This window comes from Salmo trutta, chromosome 30 (genome assembly GCF_901001165.1).
Source record: "Salmo trutta chromosome 30, fSalTru1.1, whole genome shotgun sequence".
Lineage (NCBI taxonomy): Eukaryota > Metazoa > Chordata > Actinopteri > Salmoniformes > Salmonidae > Salmo > Salmo trutta.
The window spans coordinates 18,014,130-18,039,231 of NC_042986.1; the positions used below are offsets into that span (position 1 = coordinate 18,014,130).

The 25,102-nt window shown below is 41.5% G+C and overlaps 1 protein-coding gene across 5 annotated transcripts in view; it reads right to left on the reverse strand.

The window, feature by feature from the left end:
• Positions 1–24,828, reverse strand: part of LOC115168151 (disks large-associated protein 4-like) — a 151,251-nt gene extending 126,423 nt beyond the window's left edge. For 3 of the 5 annotated variants that reach the window (XM_029723145.1, XM_029723146.1, XM_029723144.1), the window contains exon 1: positions 24,477–24,825. The gene's annotated coding sequence lies outside the window, so the exon portion shown is untranslated. Of the gene's footprint in view, positions 1–24,476 lie in introns of all 5 variants that reach the window. The other 2 variants (XM_029723148.1, XM_029723147.1) reach the window with 2 other exon arrangements.
• Positions 24,829–25,102: the final 274 nt, after the last annotated feature.

Genomic DNA, 25,102 nt, shown 5'->3' on the forward strand with positions numbered 1-25,102 from the left:
GCCCTTGAGCAAGGCACTCAACCCTATTTTCTCTGGATAAGAGCGTCTGCTAAATGACTAAAATGTCAATATAAAATAATAACTAGCTAGTTTAAATTGTTCTACAGCAGTGGGCACAAACCTTTCGCAGTCAAAAGCAAGCCGAGATCTATCCCTCAGATATTTCTTTTAACATGACTTAAAAAAAATGGAACATTAACCTAACAAAAACAGTTATGTACGAATGAGGTTTGGGCAGTAGGCCTAAAACATTATCACAGCATATTGGCTATATGCCTGGCCTGCCAAAATCGTTCTTCTCAGACCATATTATATTTCAAAACTGGAGCTTTGATAACAAAATAGATCAGTTGGTTCAACACTTGCGAGGTCCTGCACAGCAAAAATGTAAATAATTTGCTTTTTTATTTTACTGGACTGATGGTGCCTGTCATGGTCATTGTGCTGTCAATAAAACTGGGAACTTTCTTTAAAAAATTAACTAGGTCAAATCATGACATCAGTGATCTTCAGGTCGGAGCTCTAGAAAGACGCCAGAGTTTCCGAGTTGGAATTCCAAGTTGGAAGAACGTTTAAAACCATTTTTCCCAATCGGATCTCATTTTTTTCCAACCCCCCAATTGTCTTGAATACACTGAAGTCAGAGATTTCCAAGTTCCCAGTTGTTTTGAACACGGCATTAGTCTCAGCGGAGGGAGGGAGAGAGCAGCAGACGGTCCACCCCTCAAGGTCCCTGCTCTCTCTTTCCTTTCCTCTGGTGAGACTGACCAGAGAGAGGGGACACTGTCTTCCGATGGTGAAACTCAAGTCACACCGCATCTGCCTCATACACAAATGTTGTTCCTATGACCAGAGAAAGTGAAATATTCCTTGATATGAAAATATATATGACGAGATGCTGCTAATAATAATAAAAACAAAGGGCTATCGATACACTTGGCTACTCATTCATTGCAGATGCAGCGTGAGTGGAAGTATGGAGAAGCGCGTTTTATGTTTCGTAATAGTGTTGAATATAAACAGTGTTGACAGTGCTGAATAAAAACTTTAAACATGAACTCACTCCTGAAAAGAGCAGTTCTTTGCTGTATTCTTTGACAGTCTCTCTGTGGTCATGGTTTAAAAAGTTAATACATCTTACACAGGCTAGTATCAAATTTAGTTTTGGCCGGGGTTGTGGAAGCTCTGTAGCCACAGTGTTTTGAGCAATCCGATTGGCCAACGCAGTAGGTGCACTCGATTTAGCCTTTATCATTGGCTTTTCGACAGAAATATTTGGTGATTGACTAGGAATACCTTGAAGATCGACTGGTTGGTGGCCACTGCTCTAGAGTCTAGATGATTCTATCCACCATCAGGGCTGTGCTTGTAAATATATAAAAATGTGTATCAACACGCCAACACGATCAGGAAAAGCATTTCAATGACAAAAGGAGGCTCAAAGAAATAAATGATTACAAATATATATTAGACGTACTGTTCTATAGGTCTTTCCTCCTCACTGGTCTGCAGATGCTTGATTATGATTTTGTGGCTGTAACGTTTCATGGTCATTGCATTAGAACAACAACTAGCTAGCTTTATATTAGACATTTTCAGGAAAAGCAGCTCATTTAACTTGTTCTCCTCAAACCATTAGCTAGCTAGCCAACTTCAACCAAATGACAAGTACTGTACATAGGCCTTTTGCTCTGTTACACAACGTAATAACAACCATACGTTACAGGCTAGCCAGGAGGCTCAAATGCTAGCTAGCTAACCAGCCGTGTTATTTAAATGAAAAATAAGCTTTGTAGCGGCAATGCTGTGGAAACACTCATTAAAAAAAGAATCCTTCAATTTCTCACCAACACCTTGCTGTAGCTTACAAATTCTGTGAATGTCATTTAGTAATTTCAACAAATTTGATCCATATTTAGCAACATCGCCTTCTTCCCTGAGTTAGTGAAGCATCGCGACGGGCTGGAAGTCAAACCGAAGTCGAACGGAAATTAAACCCCTGGTATGAAGAGCAATGGAATGTGGGAGGTGCTTAGAATGCATTGACTGTATTGTATCATGATGGGAGACAGAGCAACGATGTCACAACGATGCATTTTGCCTTGAGCTGTAAATGGTCATCTAGTAGATTGTATATGGTCATCTTTCCCCATCTCATCTCTTCTCTACACTTCTCTTATTTCTCCTATAACCAAGACTATTAGTGTCACGTCTGTGTGTAGGAACGGACCAAAGCGCAGCGTGGGTATCGTTCCACATATTTAAATTTTAATGTGAAGCTATGCCAGACATACAATAAACCATAAACAAAACAACAAACTGTGACGAAGAGGTGCTACATGCACTAACCCAAAAATAATCTCCCACAAACACAGGTGGGAAAAACAACTCCTTAAATATGATCCCCAATTAGAGACAACGATGACCAGCTGCCTCTAATTGGGAATCATACCAAAACCCCAACAAAGAAAAACGGAACTAGAACATAACATAGAAAAATAAACTAGATAAACCCCCTAGTCACGTCCTGACCACCTCTACCATAGAGAATAAGACCACTCTATGGTCAGGACGTGACAATTAGCTACATATGTACAAGCAAGCGGCTACCATTATTCTAAACTTTTAAGTAAAAACAGATGGAATTTGCAGCATATACTGTATAAACCTTGTATCTTCAAGCACTGAATTTGTTCACATTGAATTGAATACTTTTTGTATTCTTTTCCTCTCCCTAGCTACCTTTCTGACTGCTCTCCGCATTACAGTACAGTAGTGGGTGTAGGTCAGATGGTGGTACACTGCAAGGCAATTACATTACAGTGGCTCTCTCCACCAGCCAGCCCCATGCACCACTGGCTACACTACACTGTGTTGGAGTGCACCGTAGTAACCATGCTGTGTGACACTTGTGAGGACACAGATTGCCAAATTGCCTGCGTGTTATGCACACTGAAGCATAAAGCTCACTTTGTCAATAACCCATGCTAGCCTGTGTCATGGCGCCACCACAATTTCTAACATTTTGGGTCCATTTGGATTTGAAAAGATGACATGAAAATCAAAGTGCCTATTCGTGTCTGTCTTGTCTACTGTACCATGTCCAGAATAGGGATTAACATGGGTAACAGGGATCCCGGAACAGAATTGTTCAATGTCAGCACTAATGCAATTCCACAAAATACATAACATGCGCAGCATCAGATTAGCAAAAAATAAAATAGCACATTATCAACATCACATTATCACATGGAAGCCTTTAGCCTAGCGTATTAAATTCACACAAAGTCGCCATAAATTCAAAGCACACACGATTGACACTGCTGGACTGCACACGTGACCCGAATGTAGTTAATAAACCCTACAGGAAACCCCTACATTATAGTTTATAAAAGATCGTGTGCCTCTTTGAGCTGTCCTTGTGACTCTTCAGACAGTCACATATTTGACAGGCCTATGCACAATTCACTATATAAACATCTCTATTACAGACATGAAGTCTGTTAACAATTCAGAGAGGCATGAGGGAAAATGTTGTCCTCTCCTGTCCTAAACATAGGCTATTTTCCTATCCAGTCCCAATCCCACTGAAACCCCCAAAAATCCTGACTCCTGTCTCGCATGAAAATTACTAACTTTATTCTATAATCCATAGGTTGCATTATCAAAGCACGTCTCTCGCCTACGCTCTTGCCTATACAAAATACCGCTATAATATTTCCCCTGCTTTTCTGCGTGGTTTCGTACTTTCTGCCCATATGAAAGCTTCGGTAGAGAATGTGTGATCAACAAACGGTATGAGAGATAGATATGGATATTTTTAAAACAGAGTTGGTCCCTGTTAAGATACCTTGATATGTACACTATTTCCACTCTTCATCTCCCCGTTATTCATGAGCTGATCTGCTTTTGGGCTCTCGAGTGGCACAGCGGTCTAAGGCACTGCATCTCAGTGCTAGAGGCGTCACTACAGATACCCTGGTTAGATTCCAGGCTGTTTCACAACCGGCCGTGATTGGGAGTCCCATAGGGCAGCGCACAATTGTCCCAGGGTCGCCCGGGTTTGGCCTATGTAGGCCGTCATTGTAAATAAGAATTTGTTCTTAACTGACTTGCCTAGTTAAATAAAGGTTAATTAAAACAAATTAAAATCTGCATAAACTTCAACTCGATTTAGCCAAATATAAGATATATTTTGTCATTTGTTGAAGGAGGTTATCTAGCAAGCTCATTTGACAACTGGTCTCAGAGCATTTTGTATTATTCTGTATGTAAATCCGTGACACTCCATTTAGTATGATATGTTACAATTTGTATGTTATGTATTAATTTGTGGATGTCCTTCACCCATTTCATATGATATGTTACGAACTTGCTAAACGTACAATATACAAATTTGCAAAATGTACAATATGTTACGAATTTGCAAGACGTATGATATGTTACGAATTCTAGCTAGGTGGCTAACATTAGCTAGCGGGCTAAGGTTAGCTAGGGGTTAGGTTAAGTTTAGGAGTTAGGTTAAAGGGTTAGAGTTAGGGTAAGGATTAGCAAAAATGGTTAAGGTTAGGGTTAGTGGAAGGGTTAGCTAAAAGGGTTAAGGTTAGGGGAAGGGTTAGCTAGCATGCTAAGTAGTTGCAAAGTAGTAAGTAGCTGAAAAGTAGCTAATTAGCTCAAATGCTAAAGTTGTCTGTGATGAGATTCAAACTCGCAACCTTTGGGTTGCTAGACGTTCGCGTTATACATCCACCCCAACCACCAACCTTACATTAGTTTTGCCTTAAGTAACCATCTGTCTTATGTAACCATACCAAATGTAACATATCATGCTAATTGGAGTGTCCCGGATTTACTATGTTACATCTAATCTGAGACCAGGCTGGACTGCCGTTACAAAGTTTGTATGATTCAACAATGCTATGGGCCCTACTCGGGGTGCTCTCTGTGCATCCTGAGCGGCTCTGTGTTGAGATAGACTACTGCTAAAATGCACTGAATTAACTGAGGAACATGACAACGCTCTGAATTTCTGAATGGCCTGTTTCGCCATTCACAACAAAGTCATTGGCGATCAACGATAGAGTAACTATCATTACAGAGGGCTCTATTCAATCTGTAACGCTGAAGCAATATACATTTAACAGTCATTTCAGATTGAGCCGACGTATGCAGCGTTTACCATGAATGCAGTCTCCGCTAAAGCGGGAACATTGCCTTTAAATTTCAATCACGCTGTAAAGCTGAACTTCCACGATGCAGATTGAATAGAGCCCTAAATATCAGTTTAATTTGCTCTGAAATCTTTACATAGTGGTGCAGCCAAGCAGATAAGCTGGCGCAGCTCCACTTTATTTGGGGAGAACTCTGGCCTATTGACCATATCATGGTTTTAAACACTTTAAATGGGTACTTCCAATTTTTGCGGTATGGAAATTTAGTAGACTTTCAGGAAAATATTCATCCCTAGTCCAGAACACATGCAGTTCAGAGTGGCCCTGTATAACATAATGTATTCTGTGGGGGTTAATTTCTGTATTATCAAATGAGGAGAGACAAACGTATCACACAAGTCAGAGTTATAGTTAAACTAAATCTTCATTCACTTATAAATAAGGAAAGCATGTCACACACACACATACACACAAGTGAATGATGTGAGTGCTCTGCAATAACGATGGCTGGTTGACGAACCACCCTTAGATGATTCGTTGAGAGCCCCGACACAAAGGATACAAATATATTTTAGAGCAAAGATACACCCCCTTAGTCTACATGACAAACAACAAATGTGTGGAATGGGTCACAAGGTTAGGATTTGTATGAAAGAAATGAATAATTCGCAGCAGGCAGTATCTGCTGTAAAGACTGTTCTTATTGTGTGGAAACCAGGGTTTGGCCCCCAAAACCAGGTTCCTCTCATCATTATCCATACCCGAGCCATCTCCTCCCTGGTACCTCCCAGTACACAAACACCAACTCATGCTATGGAACGCGGCCTTTAGGTTTTATCACCAAAAACATCGTAAATCCACTGTCAGCATTAAGCCCCAAAGGCCCAATTCAGAAGAACACACACAGATGAGAGTGCTCTAAGAACCCTATTCTATTCCATAAAACAACCATTTGATGCAATAACAGTATTATAACATAATCTTGTAATTTTGCTCTCACAATTCATAGTACTGTAGGTAACAAAATATATTCAGCAAGGAAGGAGAGGACATTCTGAAATGTGTTGAATTTTGTCGTTGAGTGGGGGTGTATTTGTAGACTCTTGACCAACAGCTTATTTTCATATCCGTTTTATTCTCCATAGAAACAAGGCTTGGATTTGAGGCAGATTGAGAGGATGCAGAGAGGAGATCAGTGAGGGGAAGAGTGTGAAAAGCTCCCTGTTGACGGCCATGTATTAGGCTGATATATGCACCCCAGTGTGGAGGGTGGGAGCAGATGATCAGGACATACTCAACTAAGATCCTGTCTTTATTTAGATGTACGCCAGTGTTAACCCAGTATCTTACTTAATTCAATTTGTGCATTTCATTCCTTTGATTTTATGGTTTGTTTGAGTCGATATCCTAGTGGGAAACTCAATTTACTAAACACCAGATATCACAAAACCTTGGCCATGCTAAACTCCCTGCCAATGCTTGTGTTGTTGCTCCTCCAGGTTCAATAATAATGTCTCTCTCCTACCCTTGAGCCCACCCTCTCAAACCTCTGGATAGAGTGGACTCAAAATGGCCCAAATAACCGTTATCATTTCATCTCGGAGAGGACTGCCATCCTCATTCTATGTAGTTTCCTCTGAGATATGATAATATATGCCATTTAGCATTTGATGACCTTCCTCTACATACATCCCCTATTAGAGCTGATGAAGTGGATGGACGTGGTTGCTAAGTGCTGGGCTGCTGGCTTCATTGACACTGAAGCACCATGTCATTGACTCAGCAGAAAACAGCACAGCTCCTGCCAGCATGTTAGTGGATTGTGCAACAATCGTCTTGTCCCTCTGCGTTCTGTTCTCTCTCCAGTGATCTCTCCATAAAAATAAGAATAAATGTTGGAAATAGCTGTCCTACGTTCCTGATGGACTGTGTGTTAGCTGTTATCTCCCACCACGCGTGTCGTGTCTGTCTCCAGTATGTCCCTGCCTCCCCACTCTCACTGAAAGGATCCTCTGACACAGATTAGCATGTTAAATTGAACGTCACTCACAAGGGACGATTAATGAGCAGCACAGCAGTTAATGAGTGTGTCCCTAGGTGATTCATTTACATTTCCTGCGTCCAACACAGGGAAGAAGCTGGACCAGCTGTTTGTTCCATTTAGTCAGCTTTTTTCTGGCGTTCTGTTATAATGAATTAATTAAGAAAAAATATGATGTCTAATCGCCAGTTGGCAACCCATCCCTTATGGGATTAATTGACACATAAACAAACATTACAATAATTCACTGTGATAAATCAGTGGTAATTCTTATTCCGGTGTTCTCTGCAGTGCACATATAAGAGTGAAAAAATTATAGTTAAAATAAATACATATTATTTAATAAGGTTTTATTATATTTGTATTTACTCAACTTTGAGGAGAAAAATAACATGAGTTATGGTGCGTTCTGAGGCAATTACATCATGAAAGTGTAGCTTCAAGCAGGCTCTTTTTTATTTAACTGAAAATGAAACAGTCAGTTATTTGTGCTCTGGTACTGAAAAATGTCCTACCCTGTTATAGTTAACTTACAGGGAGCCATAACAGAAAGTCTTCAGGGTAAATAATATACAGTTACAGCACTGTTAAGGAAAGAAAAAGAATCAGAGAGAAAGCCCTCCAAGCAGTTAATTACATTAGCAAGAAGATAAGTTGTTTGTCAGGAAGAGGAGGCTGCGATGGTGGGAGAAAAATGTATGTATACTGCAGTGGAATACTGCAGGTCTGTACACTACGTTCAATGCAGAGAGACACTTTGTTTGGTGACTACAAAGCAATTTCTGTTATTCTCTTTGCCGTTTCAGGGGCATTGCTTGGTGATTTTGTGTCTGTGGGTGTTCTGCATATAAAATGTCTTTGTTGAAGGCTGAGACACACACAGACATACACGCACACATACTTGTGCACACACATAATGCACACACCAGTTCCCTTAGGTTTTTTTTTCAGCGGTGGTGGCAGAGAAAGTCACTTTTTTAAAGGAAATTCTACTTGAAAATTGATTTATTTAATTATGTTATCTTCCTTTGAAAGTCATCTGAAAATCGAGGACACCTAAATGTTCTCTCTTGACCTCAATGACATCCCCAGCCAGTTCTATATTAACCCAAAAAATGATTTAGCTAGCGTAACGTTACAGCATTTTAGGTCAACTTCCAGGATTACAAGCTAGCTAGTTAGTTACCTTTGAGGATTCTCAGACGATGTGATGAGAATCTGAGGAAGATATGTAACTTGTTATAACTTGTCACGATCTTATAAACGTGTCTCGGCAAGTAAGCGTGTCTTGGAAAGTATTCATACTCCTCGATTTCATTTTTTTCCTCACCAATCTACACAAAATACCCCATAATGACGAAGCAAAAACAGGTTTTTAGAAATGTTTGCTAATTTACAAAGAAACAAAACAGAAATACCTTATTTACATAAGTATTCAGACCCTTTGTTATGAGACTTGAAATTGAGCTCTAGTGCATCCTGTTTCCATTGATTATCCTTGAGATTTTTCTACAACTTGATTGGAGTCCACCTGTGGTAAATTCAATTGATTGGACATGATTTGGAAAGGCACACACCTGTCTATGTAAGGTCCCACAGTTGACAGTGAATGTCAGAGCAAAAACCAAGCCATGAGGTCAAAGGAATTGTCTGTAGAGCTCCGAGACAGGATTGTGTCAAGGCACAGATGTGGGGAAGGTTACCAAAAAATGTCTGCAGCATTGAAGGTCCCCAAGAACACAGTGGCCTCCATCATTCTTTCATTCTTAAATGGAAGAAGTTTAGAACCACCAAGACTCTTCCTAGAGCTGGCCACCCGGCCAAATTGAGCAATCGGGAGAGAAGGGCCTTGGTCAGGGAAGTGACCAAGAACCCAATGGTCACTTTTATTCGATTACATTTCTTATTTAACCTTTATTTAACTAGGCAAGTCAGTTAAGAACAAATTCCTATGTACAATGAAGGCCTACCAAAAGGAAAAAGGCCTCCTGCGGGGATGGGAGCCTGGGATTAAAAATGTAAAGAATATAATATAAATATAGGACAAAACACACATCACAACAGTAGAGACAACAATACATCACGTAAAGCAGCCACAACTGTCAGTAAGAGTGTCCATTATTGAGTCTTTGAATGAAGAGATTGAGATAAAACTGTCCAGTTTGAGTGTTTGTTGCAGCTTGTGAGGCCTAAGAGGGTTTTATAAATAAGCATCAACCAGTGGGTCTTGCGACAGGTATACAGAGATGACCAGTTTACAGAGGAGTATAGAGTGCAGTGATGTGTCCTATAAGGAGCATTGGTGGCAAATGTGATGGCTGAATGGTAAAGAACATATAGCCGCTCGAGAGCACCCTTACCTGCCGATCTATAAATTATGTCTCAGTAATCTAGCATGGGTAGGATGGTCATCTGAATCATTGTTAGTTTGGCAGCTGGGGTGAAAGAGAAATGATTATGATAGAGGAAACCAAGTCTAGATTTAACTTTAGCTTGCAGCTTTGATATGTGCTGAGAGAAGGACAGTGCACCGTCAAGCCAAGTACTTGTATGAGGTGACTACCTCAAGCTCTAATCCCTCACAGTTAGTAATCACACCGGTGGGGAGAGGGGCATTCTTCTTGACCTTTGTTTTGGAGGTGTTCAGAACAAGGTTAAGGGCAGAGAAAGCTTGTTGGACACTAAGAAAGCTTTGTTGTAGAGCATTTAACACAAAATCCGGGGAGGGGCCAGCTGAGTGTAAGACTGTATCATCTGCAGATAAATGGATGAGAGAGCTTCCTACTGCCTGAGCTATGTTGTTGATGTAAATTGAGAAGAGCGTGGGACCTAGGATCGAGCCTTGGGGTACTCCCTTGGTGACAGGCAGTGGATGAGACAGCAGATTTTCTTACTTTATACACTGCACTCTTTGATAGAGGTAGTTAGCAAACCAGCCCAAAGACCCCTCAGAGACACCAATACTCCTTAGCCGACCCACAAGAATGGAATGGTCTACCGTATCAAAAGCTTTGGCCAAGTCAATAAAAATAGCAGCACAATATTGCTTAGAATCAAGGGCAATGGTGACATCATTTAGGATCTTTAAGGTTGCAGTGACACATCCATAACCTCCATAGAAAATAACAGTTAGGATCAGCTTGATCTCCCCCTTTAAATAAAGGATGAACCGTGGCTGCCTTCCAAGCAATGGGAACCTCCTCAGAAAGGAGAGACAGGTTGAAAAGGTTGGAGGTAGGCTTGGCAATGATAGGGGCAGCAACCTTAAAGAAGAAAGGGTCTAAACTATCTGACCCAGATAGTTTTTGGGGGTCAAGTTTAAGGAGCTCCTTTAGCACCTTGGACTCAGTGACTGCCTGCAGGGAGACACTTTGTAGCGGGGCAACAGAAAAAAAGGGAAACGCATCGGGGATAGTCGCAATAGAAGGGGTGGGAGATGAGGAAATGTTGGACGGACAAGGAGGCATGGCTGAGTCAAATAGGAATCCTGACTTAATGAAGTGGTGACTAAAGCGCTCAGCCATGTGTTTCTTGTCAGTAACAACCACATCAACATTAAGGGACATGGGCAGCTGTGAGGAGGAGGGTTTATTCTCCAGGTCTTTAACCGTTTTTCAGAACTTCTTCGGGTTAGACCCACAGAGAGAGAACTGCTCCTTAAAGTAACTAACTTTGGCCTTCCGGATAGCCTGAGTGCACTTATTTCTCATTTGCCTAAACAATAGCCAGTCAGCCTGAGTGTGCGTGTGCCGAGCCTTTCGCCAAATGCAATTCTTGAGGTGGAGTAACTCTGCAAGATCACGGTCGAACCAGGGGCTGAACCTGTTTTTAATTCTCATTTCCTTTATGGGGCATGTTTGTTAACAATACCACTAAAAATATCAAAAAAGAAGGTCAAAGTGTCTTCGACAGAGGGGATCAAGCTGATTCTATACCATTTTACACTTTTACAGAGCTCCAGAGTTCCTCTGTGGAGATGAGAGTACCTTCCAGAAGGACAACCATCTCTGCAGCACTCCACCAATCAGGCCTTTATGGTAGAGTGGCCAGACAGAAGCCCCTCCTCAGTAAAAAGGCACATGACAGCCCGCTTGGAGTTTACCAAAAGGCAGCTAAAGGACTCTCAGACCATGAGAAACAAGATTCTCTGGTCTGATGAAACCAAGATTGAACCAAGCATCACGTCTGTAAGAAACCTGGCACCATCCCTATGGTGAAGCATGGTGGTGGCAGCATCATTCTGTGGGGATGTTTTTTAGCGGCAGGGACTGGGAGATTAGTCAGGATCGTGGGGAAGCTGGACGGAGCAAAGTACAGATCCTTCATGAAAACCTGTTCCAAAGCCCTCAGGACCTCAGACTTGGGCGAAGCCAAGACAACGCAGGAGTGGCTTCGGGACAAATCTCTGAATGTCCTTGAGTGGCCCAGCCAGAGCCCAGAATTGAACTCGATCAAACATCTCTGGAGAGACCTGAAAATAGCTGTGCAGCGACAATCCCCATCCAATCTGACAGAGCTTAAGAGGATATATAGGGAAGAATGGGAGAAACTGGTGTGCTAAGCTTGTAGCGTCATACCCAAGAACACTCAAGGCTGTAATCGCTGCCAAAGGTGCTTCAACAAAGTACTGAGTAAAGGGTCTGAATAATTATGTAAATGTGATATTTCGTTCTTTTTTTTTATAGATTTGGCAAAATTCCCCCCAAAATGTTTTTGCTTTGTCATTTTGAGGTATTGTGTGTGTATTGATGAGGGAGAAAAACTATTTAATCAAATTTAGAATAAAGCTGTAATGTAACAAAATGTGGAAAATGTCAAGAGGAAGAGCCATATGCTCTCCCAACATATTTCTGTGAGATTTCTTCTGTTCATCATAGAAGAATATCCCACTCAGTGGCTACTGCTCAAGCAGCAAGGTCATCTTTAGAAACTGTAAGCAGAAACCACCAAGCCAGTTCTCTCATTTTGTTGGACAACAAGATCAAGATGTCAATGGGAGTCAAGCAGAATTTCATGTGTGAATGTGATGTGTGATGACCCACCTCCACATAAACATTTAAATTGATTTGGAATATTCCAAATGCCAGCACAAACAATTATTTCATGTGACATTTTAAAGATTTGGCTTGATTTGTCACCTGAGATAGTACTCTGTAGGTGTCTCATCACAAATACTTTTTACAGACAGTGGCAGGGACATATCGAATGTCAGTGAGCAGAGATGAGTCCTCTGATGTCAGATGAGCACTGCGGGATGCCAACCTTGTGGCTCTGTTCTCAGATAACACCAGATTGCACCTTTAGGGCTGACATCAGAACCCTGGTGCCAAGTAGCAACCTCATGTTGTCAAACACACAATCTGTAACAGGGATACTGTTCGATTAGCTTTAGGCTCGTTAGACTACAGTCAGCAGTGGCACTAGTACAATTATTAATGAGAAGATTGGTTTCCATGACCATTCTTTATGTTGGTAGCCTATTTTTTGTAACAGTATTTTTTATTGGAGTTTCACAATTTTCACCCATATTGAGAGATACAACAACAAAGACAAGGCAAAAGAAACAGCACTCGCTTACACATATCCGTATGTATGCACGCACGTACACACACACCCACCGTTTCCCTCTCCCCGCTTCTCTCACCCCATCCCCCCCATTGCATCCCTCAATACATACATTTTAAACAAACATAAACAGAAAAAAAAATAACAATAAAGACATAATAAATAAATAAAATAAAATGCTCAGTTTAAACCAAGAAGTTGAGTTCCTCACACGGACCGTACAGTGTAATTCTGGAATACATAGATCACCATTCTAAGAGAATCCTTGCAGCATAATAGCTGATACTTCAGGTTCTAGGTAATTTAGGTAAGGTTCCCATACTTTGTAGAACTGATCAGTCTTAGAGTGCAATGTACATGTCAGATATTCCAGCGGGACCCATTCAAATAGTATCTTATGCCAATCTTTAATAGAGGGAACCTTATCACTAATCCACTGTAAAAGTATGTTTTTTCTCGCTGCGAAGGTGAGGATGTTGTAAAGCCTCCTCTTACCCACAGAAGTTACATGCCTACTAGGGAGACCTAACAGTAGAGAAACTGGGTCCAATTCTAGATCGACCCCTAGGATCTTTTCAATCTCTTGCAGAACACCAGACCAGTATCTTTTTGTATTTTGGGACATGACCATAAACAATGTGTTAGGGTGCCTGTATCAGTTTTACATTTGAGACACTGAGGAGAGGAGGAAGCGGGGCTAAATGCATGTCTGCGATTTGGGGATATATGCAATCTGTGTATTATTCTTAATTGAATTGCTCTAGTACGATTACATATAGATATTGTTTTTGCATATTTCCAAATGTCCTCCCACATCTCTTCGTCAATGGTAACCTTTTTCCATGTGTTGAACTCTCCTCTATCTCACTGAGCGTAAACAAACGATATGAACCCTGAACTTGAACTATACAAAACCCAAAAAATAAACATGTAAAAATCCAAAAGGGGGTTTTCCCACTAGCTAACATGCAGGGGATTTCAACTTTCCAATGTAGACTCTTAAGTCCGCATTGCCACTCAATAGCCTCATCCTTTATATATGTGGAAATTAAAATCAATAGAAGAAGATTGAGGCTCTTCCACCTAAAACCAAGCCTGGGCACCAATATAGGTTCACACATATCTCAGTCTGAGCTACGGCGGCAGTTACTTTAGCAAGAAAAATAATACCGATACGAATATTACTGAACAGGAGCACATGAGAACTTACACCACTGTTTCATGATCAGATTCAAAATAAAATAAGACGTTATCCTATGCTGCGGAGGTGCAGCTTAAGGTTATTTACCCGAGAGAGTCAATAAACGCAGCAGCCTCTTCAGATGTGTAGAGTTTTTTAGGCGATCCGTTGACCATAATCTTCAATGTGGCCGGGTACAGCAGTGCGTAGTCGATCTTCATTCTCTTGAGTCGAGCCTTCACCTCATCAAACGCTTTGCGCCTTCGTACAACCGCTGTGGAATAATCATTGAAGAATGAGACCTTTGGACCTTTACGTTGACTACCGTCAGAACCGATGTTTCTAGCCGCATCCATGATGCGCTGCTTGTCGGTAAAGTTGTGGAACTTTATAACCACTGGTCGTGGGCGCTGATTGGGACCGGGTATCGGTGCTTGAGAGCGATGTGCTCTGTCCAGCTTCACACGACCAGCCTTAGTGTCCATTTGTAGGTAGCCAGGGATCCATTCCTCAAAAAATTTTACTGAACGTGTCCCTTCAGAATTTTCCGGGAGTCCCACAACACGGATATTGCATCTGCGTCCTCGATTATCCAAGTCGTCAATGTGCTCCGCCATTTCGCGCACCTGCTTCTCAAGTGCTTTTATCTTAGTGTCCATGGATGTAGTTGAAGTTTCCACAGTAGCAATTCTTCCTTCCGCCTCATCATCACGTTTGACAACCCTCTGTAGTTCAGCTGAATGGCCTGCTATTGCTTCCAGGACCGTTCTTATCTTAATATCGATCACTTTAGTAATGTTATCTGTCATCCTTTGAATCACCAGGTCCATTGTGCCTGGATCCGCAATGTTGTTAGATTCGCTAACGTTAGCTAGCTCCTCCTGCACCTCTACAGGGATGACGGTTTTGGTCGACTTCTTAGTAGCTCTGTTGGGCATGTTGTCGGAGATTTTTGAGAAATAGTCGCCAAGACTCATTGTAGGGTAACTTATTAAGCCAATTCTACCACTTTTTCAAGCTAGGAGATTAATGTAAGGATATAAATTTACGAATACCGCGTGAGCTCGCTGAAACACCGTGTTCTCTCTACGGCGCCATTTTGTTCCCCCTTGGTAGCCTATTTAATTTAGCATATGCTCTAATATGTTATTGGTTCTACTGATAACACGTTCTATGTTACAATAATTATACTCAACAGAGATCACTTTAAGAACCTGCTAGGGAACATGGGTATGGCTTCTCTTCGATTTTCTCTTCTCATCCCTAATCCCAAAGTCCATCGAACTGGAAGGTGCTTTGCACAGATTCTAGTGTAATTAAAAATGCAAGGAAAAGCCTATTTTACTCACACACAGCTTGGTTAGAGAAGCGTAGGGGTTGAACCAAGTGGAGGATTTTCTGACTAGGAGTCAAGGAATCCTCTTCCCCTATCTGAACCACGAGATTAAATTAAGCTAAATTCGAGGTTTGAAAATCACACCAAGGCTTCAATCTGACTTAATCCTGCCTTTGAATAATGTCAGGGTCTTACGTAATGAAATGAAAGTCAATGCAAAAGTTATAACATTTCCATGAACATCATAACTTTGATGGAAGGCAGGAAGGAAGTGGCAGAATGAGCTGTTAGGAATACTGACGGCAGCTCAGGAAAGTGTTCCCGGGTGCATTTACATCTCACTGGTTTATGGGCTTTTGATTCATGTACATTTTTTGAGTTATAGGTGTGATACCTCTGGGAGACGATATTCATAGGCTGTCACCGAAGCTGCTTCTCTGCAGGTCCTGCTACTTGAGAGTGGAACAAGCTGGGCCTCCATAGGCAATGGAAAGTATGGGATATATTTACATAGGAGATCTCTGAATACCTACTAGGTTGTTTTGTTTCTTTTAAAAAGATAATACAATGGCACTGGGGTTGATAAGGAGAGTGAGCCAAGCACACTTGATACTGGCTCATTTTGAGTCAAGAGTAACACTTAGCCTTGTGAAATGACCCACCGCTGACAATGGCTGTCCGGAGTGGCATGTTGTTGTGTCTCTTTAATGGTCAGGCAATTTAAAGCCCCATGCAGTCTTTTTATTAGAAGATTATATACACGTCTTCCCTGTGGCTCAGTTGGTAGAGCATGGTGTTTGCAACGCCAGCATGGTGTGTGCAACGCCAGGGTTACGGGTTTGATTCCCACGGGGGAGCCAGTACAAAAAAAAAATGAAATGAAATGTATGTATTCACTACTGTAAGTGGATAAGAGCGTCTGCTAAATGACTAAAATGTCAAATGTAATACACTGAACAAAAATATAAATGCAACATGTAGTGTTGGTCCCATGTTTCATAACCTGAAAAGCGTACTTTTCTCAAATTTGGTGCACAAGTCTGTTTACATCCCTGCTAGTGAACATTTCTCCTTTGCCAAGATAATTCATCCACCTGACAGGTGTGGCATATGAAGAAGCTGATTAAACAGCATGATCATTACACAGGTGGATGTGCTGGGGACAATAAAAGTCTACTCTAAAACATGCAGTTTTCTCACACGACACAATGCCACCGATGTCTCAAGTTTGGAGGTAGCGTGAAATTGGAATGTTGACTGCAGGAATGTCCACCAGAGCTGTTGCCAGAGATGTGAGTGTTCATTTCTCTACCATAAGCCACCTACAATGTTGTTTTAGAGAATGTGGCAGTACGTCCAACCTGCCTCACAACTGCAGACCACGTGTATGGTGTCGTGTGGGAGAGCGGTTTGCTGATATTGTGAACAGAGTGCACCATGCTGGCGGTAGGGTCATGGTATGGGCAGGATTAAACTACAGACAACGAACACAATTGCATTTTATCGATGGCAATTTGAACGCACAAAACTCCTGTAAACAGATCCTAAGGCCCATTGTGAGGCCTATTTTTCTAAGGTATCTGTGACCAACATCTGTATTCCCAGTCTTGTGAAATCCATAGATTAGGCCCAAATAAATGTATTTGTCACGTCCTGACCATAGTAAGATGTTATTTTCTATGGTAGAGTAGGTCAAGGCGTGACGGGGTGTTTTGTGTTTTTCTATGTTTTGTATATCTATGTTTAGGTTCTAGTTTTTCTATTTCTATGTTGTTGTTTTTGGGATGCTCTCCAATTAGAGGCAGCTGGTCCTCGTTGTCTCTAATTGGAGATCATACTTAAGTAGGGTTTTTTTTCCACCTGTGTTGGTGGGTAGTCTTCTGTTTAGTTTTCTGTACCTGACAGAACTGTGCGCTTTCGTTTTCTCTTTGTTATTTTTTCTTTAGTGTTCTGAGTTAAAATAAATATTCATCATGAGCAATCAACACGCTGCGCTTTGGTCCCCTCTCTACGACAGCCGTTACAGTATTTCAATTGACTGTTTTCGTCATATGAAGTGTAACTCAGTAAAATCTATGAAATTGTTGCATGTTGAGTTTTATATTTTTGTTCAGTATAATATGGTCTGAGAAGAACAATGTTGGCAGGCCAGGCATATAGCCAATATGCTGTGATAATGTATTGGCCTACTACCCAAACCTCATTCTGACAGAATAGTTTTTGTTAGGTTAATGTTACATTTTTTAAGTGATGTAAAAAAAAATCTGAGCCATAGACCTCGGCTTGTTTTTTGACTGTGGTCCCCAAAAAAGGTTGGGGACCACTGCTATAAAACATGTTACATTGACATTTTAGTCATTTAGCAGACGCTCTTATCCAGAGAAAATAGGGTTGAGTGCCTTGCTCAAGGGCACATCAGATTTATCGCCTAGTCAGCTCGGAGATTCAAACCAGCGACCTTTTGGTTATTGGCCCAAGCTCTTAACCGCTAGGCTCCCGTTGTGCCCCCATTATATATCAGATAGACATTTTCAGGAAAAGCAGGGATATAGCAAGCTAGTAGAAGTAACATTATTATTTGAAACCACCACATGCACATTATCTGTATCTGTATTATATTCCATATTATGTTTTAATCTAGTTGTACTGTATTGCTGTCTGTCTCATGTTGTACAGATCATCAGCATGACGATTGCATTCTCTTAGCACTTTGTGACATCGGCTGATGTAAAAAGGGCTTTATAAATACATTTGATTGAAATTTGATTGATCTTGAATTGTCAAGTGGACTAAACTCTCATTAAAATAACATTGTGCCTCTCTTTCAGATCTGCCAAGCACAACTCTGCTTCTGACAGCTTCTCCCTGTGCTGATCACGATGGACAGTGCCCATGAGAGCTGCTATTGATGGGCTTCTGGCCAAACACCACAGAGAGAAAGACATCCTGAAGCAGGTGGATGGGACATACAGCTCTGCCATGAGCTCTACCACCAGTACAATGGCGATCGGTGGCGTTTAAAATTAGAGGTCGCTTTTTTTGGGGGGGGGGGGGGGGGGGGCATGGCCTTATTTCTATTACAGCATAGACAGTGACACATTCAGACAGTGACACATTCAATACCGCCTTGCACACACTTGCCTGCATCTAACTGATCTAGGGTGAAATCATTAGTCTAAACAGTTACAAATTCAGTTGTTTATTTCCGTTTCATTCTGCTTAAGAAACGTTTTTCAACAGAATTGGCAAAATGTATACACCCCTGATCCCCCGCACACACAGTTCACTTTAATAGCAGCCACATACAAACAGCATGATCACTTTGCCCGTTGTATAATTCCTTCTCGCATATACATCTCTCCACTTCTGACCTTTTCCCTTCACTTATGGACTTTTCCAAGCCAAACCTACCATAATTGCTAACCGTTACACACAGCCTACATTATTGTCACCATATTAGCTAACGTCATAGTCAACATAGCTACTAGAACTAACGTGTTAGTAAACCCGCTACAATCATGCAGTAGAGTGTACAGTCGGGATGACCCCATTTAGTCAACTGGTCGATAGTTGGTCGACTGAGATTTCTTTAGTCGAGCAGTAGCAATATATATATATATATATATATATATATATATATCATGATGTACCCAAGACCCAGTCTGATTCACGCTGATTGGACTGATCCATTGTGGAGGCAGTGGGGATGTCACAGTCTATAAGTCTAAGACATGTGCTACTGAAAGTGTATATGGTTTTATTACATAAGAACAATAGTGCAACACTAATAAACAATTTATTATTTTATAACAAATGCGCTTTCTCCCTCGTCGGATAGCTTTCGCTGTCCACGGTTCTGAAACACATCAGTGCGCTGTTGAATTGGCGCCTTTTCCTAGACCATGTTGCTAACTTAATTAGGTCTATAATCAATAGCCTAACTCTTAAATGTGCCTGGCTTTATAAATCATTAATATATCTACAGAAATAAGACAGATCCTGCTTCTGTTGCCTGTTGGAGTGGTTGTTTAATAGCCTACTGATTCTGTTAGCAACAAGTAAACAATTTCACAATTTCATCTGTTTTTAATCTTTGCTTTGCTGTAATAAAGACTTTACACTTTTTTTCCGTTAGAACAGCCTCTCTGGTATAATTTATTTAGTGTTTACACCGTTTTAAATTGTGGGAAAAATAATATTTATAATAATAATAATAACAATAATAACGCTCCTTTTGCTTGATCTCCTTCTTATTGTTATTATTATGATCATAAGTAATGTCATTATCATTTGTAGGCTTAGTATAGCAGCCTTGTATAACCACCATCGAGCTGTAGGCCTAAGAGCACATCCTGTCTAGTCTTAATACCGTAACTTACTGAGGCCTATATTCAATACTTCTATAGGCTATTGTATCAATCACTCATTCGTTCCTCTGAAACATGACCCACCAGTCCGCGCTCCTTAATAATCACCCGCCCGCTTAACCCAGAAGCCAGCTGCACCAATGTGTCGGAGGAAACACCGTTCAACTGACGACCAGAAGTCAGCCTGCAGGCACCCGGCCCGCCACAAGGAGTCGCTAGAGCGTGATGAACCAAGTAAAAAAAAAACGGCCTAACCCGGACGACGCGGGACCAATTGTGCACTGCCCTATGGGACTCCCGGTCACAGCCAGTTGTGACACAGCCTGTGACCGAACCGAGGTCTGTAGTGACGCCTCAAGCGCTGTGCCACTTGGGAGGCAAAATTAAGGAAGCTTTAAGGGGAAAGATGAGGGGGAAATTAACTTAAGATGTTTTATGCAACTGGGACTTAGTCTTTGCATTGGTGAGACTGAGGTTGGAGAATGTCAATTATTCATATTCTGTTTTCCTCCTCCCCCTATGAGCAGCACAGTGGAACATAAATCAGCCAAGCCATCTTTTTAATGCATAATTTGCTTGCACAAGTGTTTTTCACCTTACCAGTGACTGACTTTACTTGGCTGTTCATCTTGGAAAATTGATAGCGATAGCCCATCGCAGCAATGCTTTTTTCTCTTCTCTTCGATTGTGATGAAATCCTGGTACATCAACCAGTTGCCATGGCGCCCTGGTAGCAGCCTAAGCACAGAGCTCCTGTAAATTTGTACATATTTAGTTATTTTTAGGTGTTTTCAATTGTTGTTTTTTAATCAGCTCTTTTGTTTTTGATAACATCTGTTTTTTATTACATATATCTGCTGTTTTTGAGCCATGAATTTGCAGACTGACTGACAGGTTAACACTTTGTGGCTTGGCTAGCTAGTTAAAAAAAATGCATCTGGACACAGTACCATCTATTTTGTTTCATCTGGCAATTCCAGATCTTTTGAGAACATAATTTGAGGAGTCGCCTGAAGCGTGAGAGGAACAGGATATAGAGGAATACAGCAATGCCGAGGCAGAGGGCTCGTAATGAGGACGACTGGCTACTATGGTGAACTTTGTGTGGTGTGCTTTCTGGTGCTGCTGAGGAAACACCCAAGTGGCTGCTACACAGAGTGGAAGAAGAGAAGTCCAGTGGCTATAAGACTACAAGATCATCAGCAGACTCCATCACCATCATCTACCATCCTCTGTCCAGCTCCTTTCGCTCAAGCCATGAACTGACCCTCTCTATCTTCAGAGGATGCAGCTTCCAAAGACTAAGCCTCTATTGGTTGACCTGTCATGATATAGGCCTATTGCTTTAGAAATGTCATCAATTATTATTCATTATTGTATAGTGTCCTTGCTGAGATGTCTTGCCATTTCTACATAATGGCCAGTCAGAGGTTACACGCCATTGGGGCTCATGAAACCTGATTAAATGTATATTACAATGAACACTCTATAACCATGGAAAGGGAGAGAGTCAAACCAAAGCCCATGGATCTCATATCGCAGAAGAAAATATTGTCACTTCGAGCAATTACTAATAAAACGTCAGTCCCTAAAGTCATGATATGGAATGATTGTGTTTCGCTGTACTCATCTTGACTAAGACAACTGCTTGAAAAACAACCGCCATTCTGGATTTAAGCCAGCTCCAGTTTCCCTAGTTAAAGCTCACTAGCAGTAGCATCATTGCTGTTGATGCCCTGCTGTCAGCAGATACTGTAAAACATTGGCAAACCCAGTGACTAAGCAGAGAGAGAACCTTCAGCAGAGAGGGGTGTTTTAATTAGTCACTTCAGCCTGATGGAGTAGAAGCCTTCAAACCTCCAGTGGCTCCTCTCCGTACAGTATTGTACTGTATGTGCATGGTGGGGGGAGCTTGTATGTTACATTCGCCTGAACCTGCAGGTATAACATTTGAATGGAAATGTTCAGCACATTTTTTATTTATGTTTAAGTAATTTAGATAGCATTTTTACAGAAAAAGGTCTAACATACAGACATGCTATGACCTATTTACAGCAAATTCAACACAACAATTTATTCAAACATAAATTTGCAAGGTTGGCAGCAATATTTCACAGGGTTAAAACATGCATAAGCACCTTCTGAAATGTCATAGAGCGGGCATCCGCTTAGCAGTCGCAGGGCTATCACAGTTCACAGCTGCAGAGGTGACGCCATGGCAGGGCCTTGCCAGATTGAACACTGGCCCGCGCAATCAGGCTGGCTTAAAATATGTAACAACATTTTTTTTTAAATCAATATTTTGGGCCTCCGGAGTGGCGCAGTGGTCTAAGGCACTGTATTGCAGTGCTAGCTGCGTCACTATAGAACCGGGTTCGATCCCGGGCTGTATTACAACCGGCCTTGATCGGGAGTCCAATAGGGCAGCGCACAATTGGCCCAGTGTCGTTCTGGGTTAGGGGAGGGTTTGGCCAGGGGGAATTTACTTGGCTCATCGCGCTCTAGCGACTCCTTGTGGCAGGCTAGATGCCTGCTGGCTGACCTTGATAATCAGTTGAACAGTGTTTACTCCGACACATTACGAAGCGTGGTTAGGCGGGTCAGGTTTTGGAGGACGCATGACCCGACCTTTGCCTCCCGAGCCCGTTGAGGAGTTGCAGCGATGAGACAAAACTGAAATTGGGGAGAAAAAGACTAAAATAAATTTAAAAACAAATAATATTGGACAATATTTATTTCCCCTTTTCGTAGGCCTAGATTGTATGGTTGCATTCAAGGCAAGGTCGTTTTTATTGATCTCAGGTTGTCAGTGCCGGCAGAGTAGGCCTACAGTTTAATTTTTGTAGTATGCATATAGCCTATTATTAAAGATTCTGATAATATCTCCAGAAATGTAAAGTGTCGTAGAATTGCATGAAATGTGTTAATAAAAGGCACATTTTTCCCCGGATCCTCCAAAACAATGTTCCTCTAGCTGGGGCTGAGCTGCTTCCCCACCTATGATGTGTATTTCATTATGTTTGTTTACAGTCTTCCTGTTTTGTCAGCGGTGTTGTTGTAAGCAGTTGTAACTTGTGTAGTTGCTACTTGACAACCAGCCTAGTAACGGCTTGTTTGCCAAGGAAAAATTGTGGTGTTTCTTAGTCACAGTTATCTTGTGTTATCTGTTAAATGATGCAATGTGATTGCACAAATTTTCACTTTAATATGTCTGGGTAAGTTTGCTGTATTTTTGCAGGAAATGGTTGGCCCAGTAAGTTTTACTCATGCCCAGCCACACAGGAATTTCTGCCTACACCTCTGCACAGCTGCCCAGAGCTCACTGAAGGCCTGCCTGCAGCAGCAGCTATGGTGGGCATCAGAGTAGAGCACCACCAAGCTGCCACACTGTGACACCCCTCAATATGCTCTGTGAGGATTTGTTGCCGACTCGATCTGCGGATGACTTATTATTCACTCCTCCAATGACAAAATGGGCTTTTAATTGCGGGAAGTCCTGTCGGGCAACAACAACGGCTCAGGCCTCGACCAACGCAAACTCATCCCATCGATCTACCTTGACTTCCCCTGGCCTCCTCTGACAGAGGTGAGTGAGCCAGATTACATTAAGACATCTACCAAGGGGAAGGCTGTCCTGCAGTCCTTCTATACTGTCTCAATAGGTCTGTGTGTTGCCGTGTTAGATCTCATACAGGCTACAGTATGTTTCTCGAATGTTATGTTATGCTTCACCCACAATTGGGATTTGCTCTAAAGCTTTTTTGTTATTACATTTGCAAAATGTCAATAACAGTAAACCTCAGATAATTGAGCTGGAGTGCAAGGATTTGTCTCTTATAAAAACAGAACCACTTTTTCAACCACTCGATCAATTGGAGTAGAGATGGGACAGGATAGAGAGGGGGTAATAAAAAGAGAGAGAGATATTGTGCATTACTGAACCTATTTACATTGCTTTTGAGGATTTGGATTACCTGACAGTAATTAGGGGAAATGATAGCATATTGAACAGGCTATAGGCTTAGAGACAAACTGACATCAGGGAAAACTTATGGGTACATAAGGATACATTCCCTATATCCACACACATTTGGACATTCTATTGATTTCCCTGAGTAAATTATGCTCTTGAGTTTGACAAGATGGTGTGGTATATACACTGTACAGTACAAGCACCATACATTGAAATCAAAGGTGAATACCGTCACCATCCAAGTCTCAATCACCTCTATTCATGCGCATTATAAAACAGGTGGTTCGAGCCCTGAATGCTGATTGGTTCAAAGCCGTATACCAGGGGTATGACTAAACAATACTTTTTACTGTTCTAATTATGTTGATAACCAGTTTATAATAGCAATAAAGCACCTCGGGGTTGTGGTATATGGCCAATATACCACGGCTAAACGCTGTATCCAGGCATTCTGCGTTGTGTTGTGCGTAAGAACAGCCATTAGCTGTGATTTATTGGCCGTATACCACAACCCCTCAGGCCTTATTGCTTAATTATACTTTGTCCAATATCAATAATCAAAACGTCACTGTTAAATTGGATGGTATTAGCTGCAATACTAATTAACTGCACATAGTGTAGAGACGTGTAAATATCCATAGGCTACTTATTGTTCATACATTATTGTTACATACATTATTCGATCACCAAACGTAAAGTTATGTGAAATGTAGCCAACTTAACTTAACATGAGATCACCCGCAGTCTGTCAGCCTATCCATGTATCTCGACTGCAAAATTGTAACACAATTCGGATATCTCACAACATTCCTCACAGAGTCGGCCAAACATTCAATAGCCTACCTTATTTCATCGTTGACTGTTCGATGTTAGATGGGTGTCGGTCGCACAAGATTTGAGATTCTGTAATTCCGTTTTATCTGCAATATGAGTGATGAGAAGGAAAACGGTACTGGTCTAAAAGATCACGCAGGTTAGATTGGCGGTCCTTCTCATTCGAATCAACAATGTTTTCTGGTGCCCGCCGTATTGCCCCACTGCGTGTCGAAGGATAAACGACGCTAAATTGGAGCTCGCCGGCTCACGGTGGTAAATGCAGCACAGAGGCTCATTCACGTTTGCATTGGAGATGCAGTTCTGTGGCAGTTGGTGATGCTGCTGCTGCGCTGGTCGTTTGGTCCGCGCAGACATGGGATTAGAGGTGGGGGTGGGGGCAGTGGGCAACACAGGGCCCTGAAACAGAGCATTTCAAGAATCACTATCAGCTCAATCAATAGCAAGCTGTCCTTTACAACAAGAATCTGCATTTTGACACGACAGTCATGGCAATCAATGTTGAAACAAAATACTGCATATATGTTTACTTAGCATGTACAACATAAAATATAGGGAGGTGGATGTCATTTTCTGAGCATTCTCAATTTCTAATGTGAATGTATGACCCTTAGATTAAAATAATCTGCATTGTT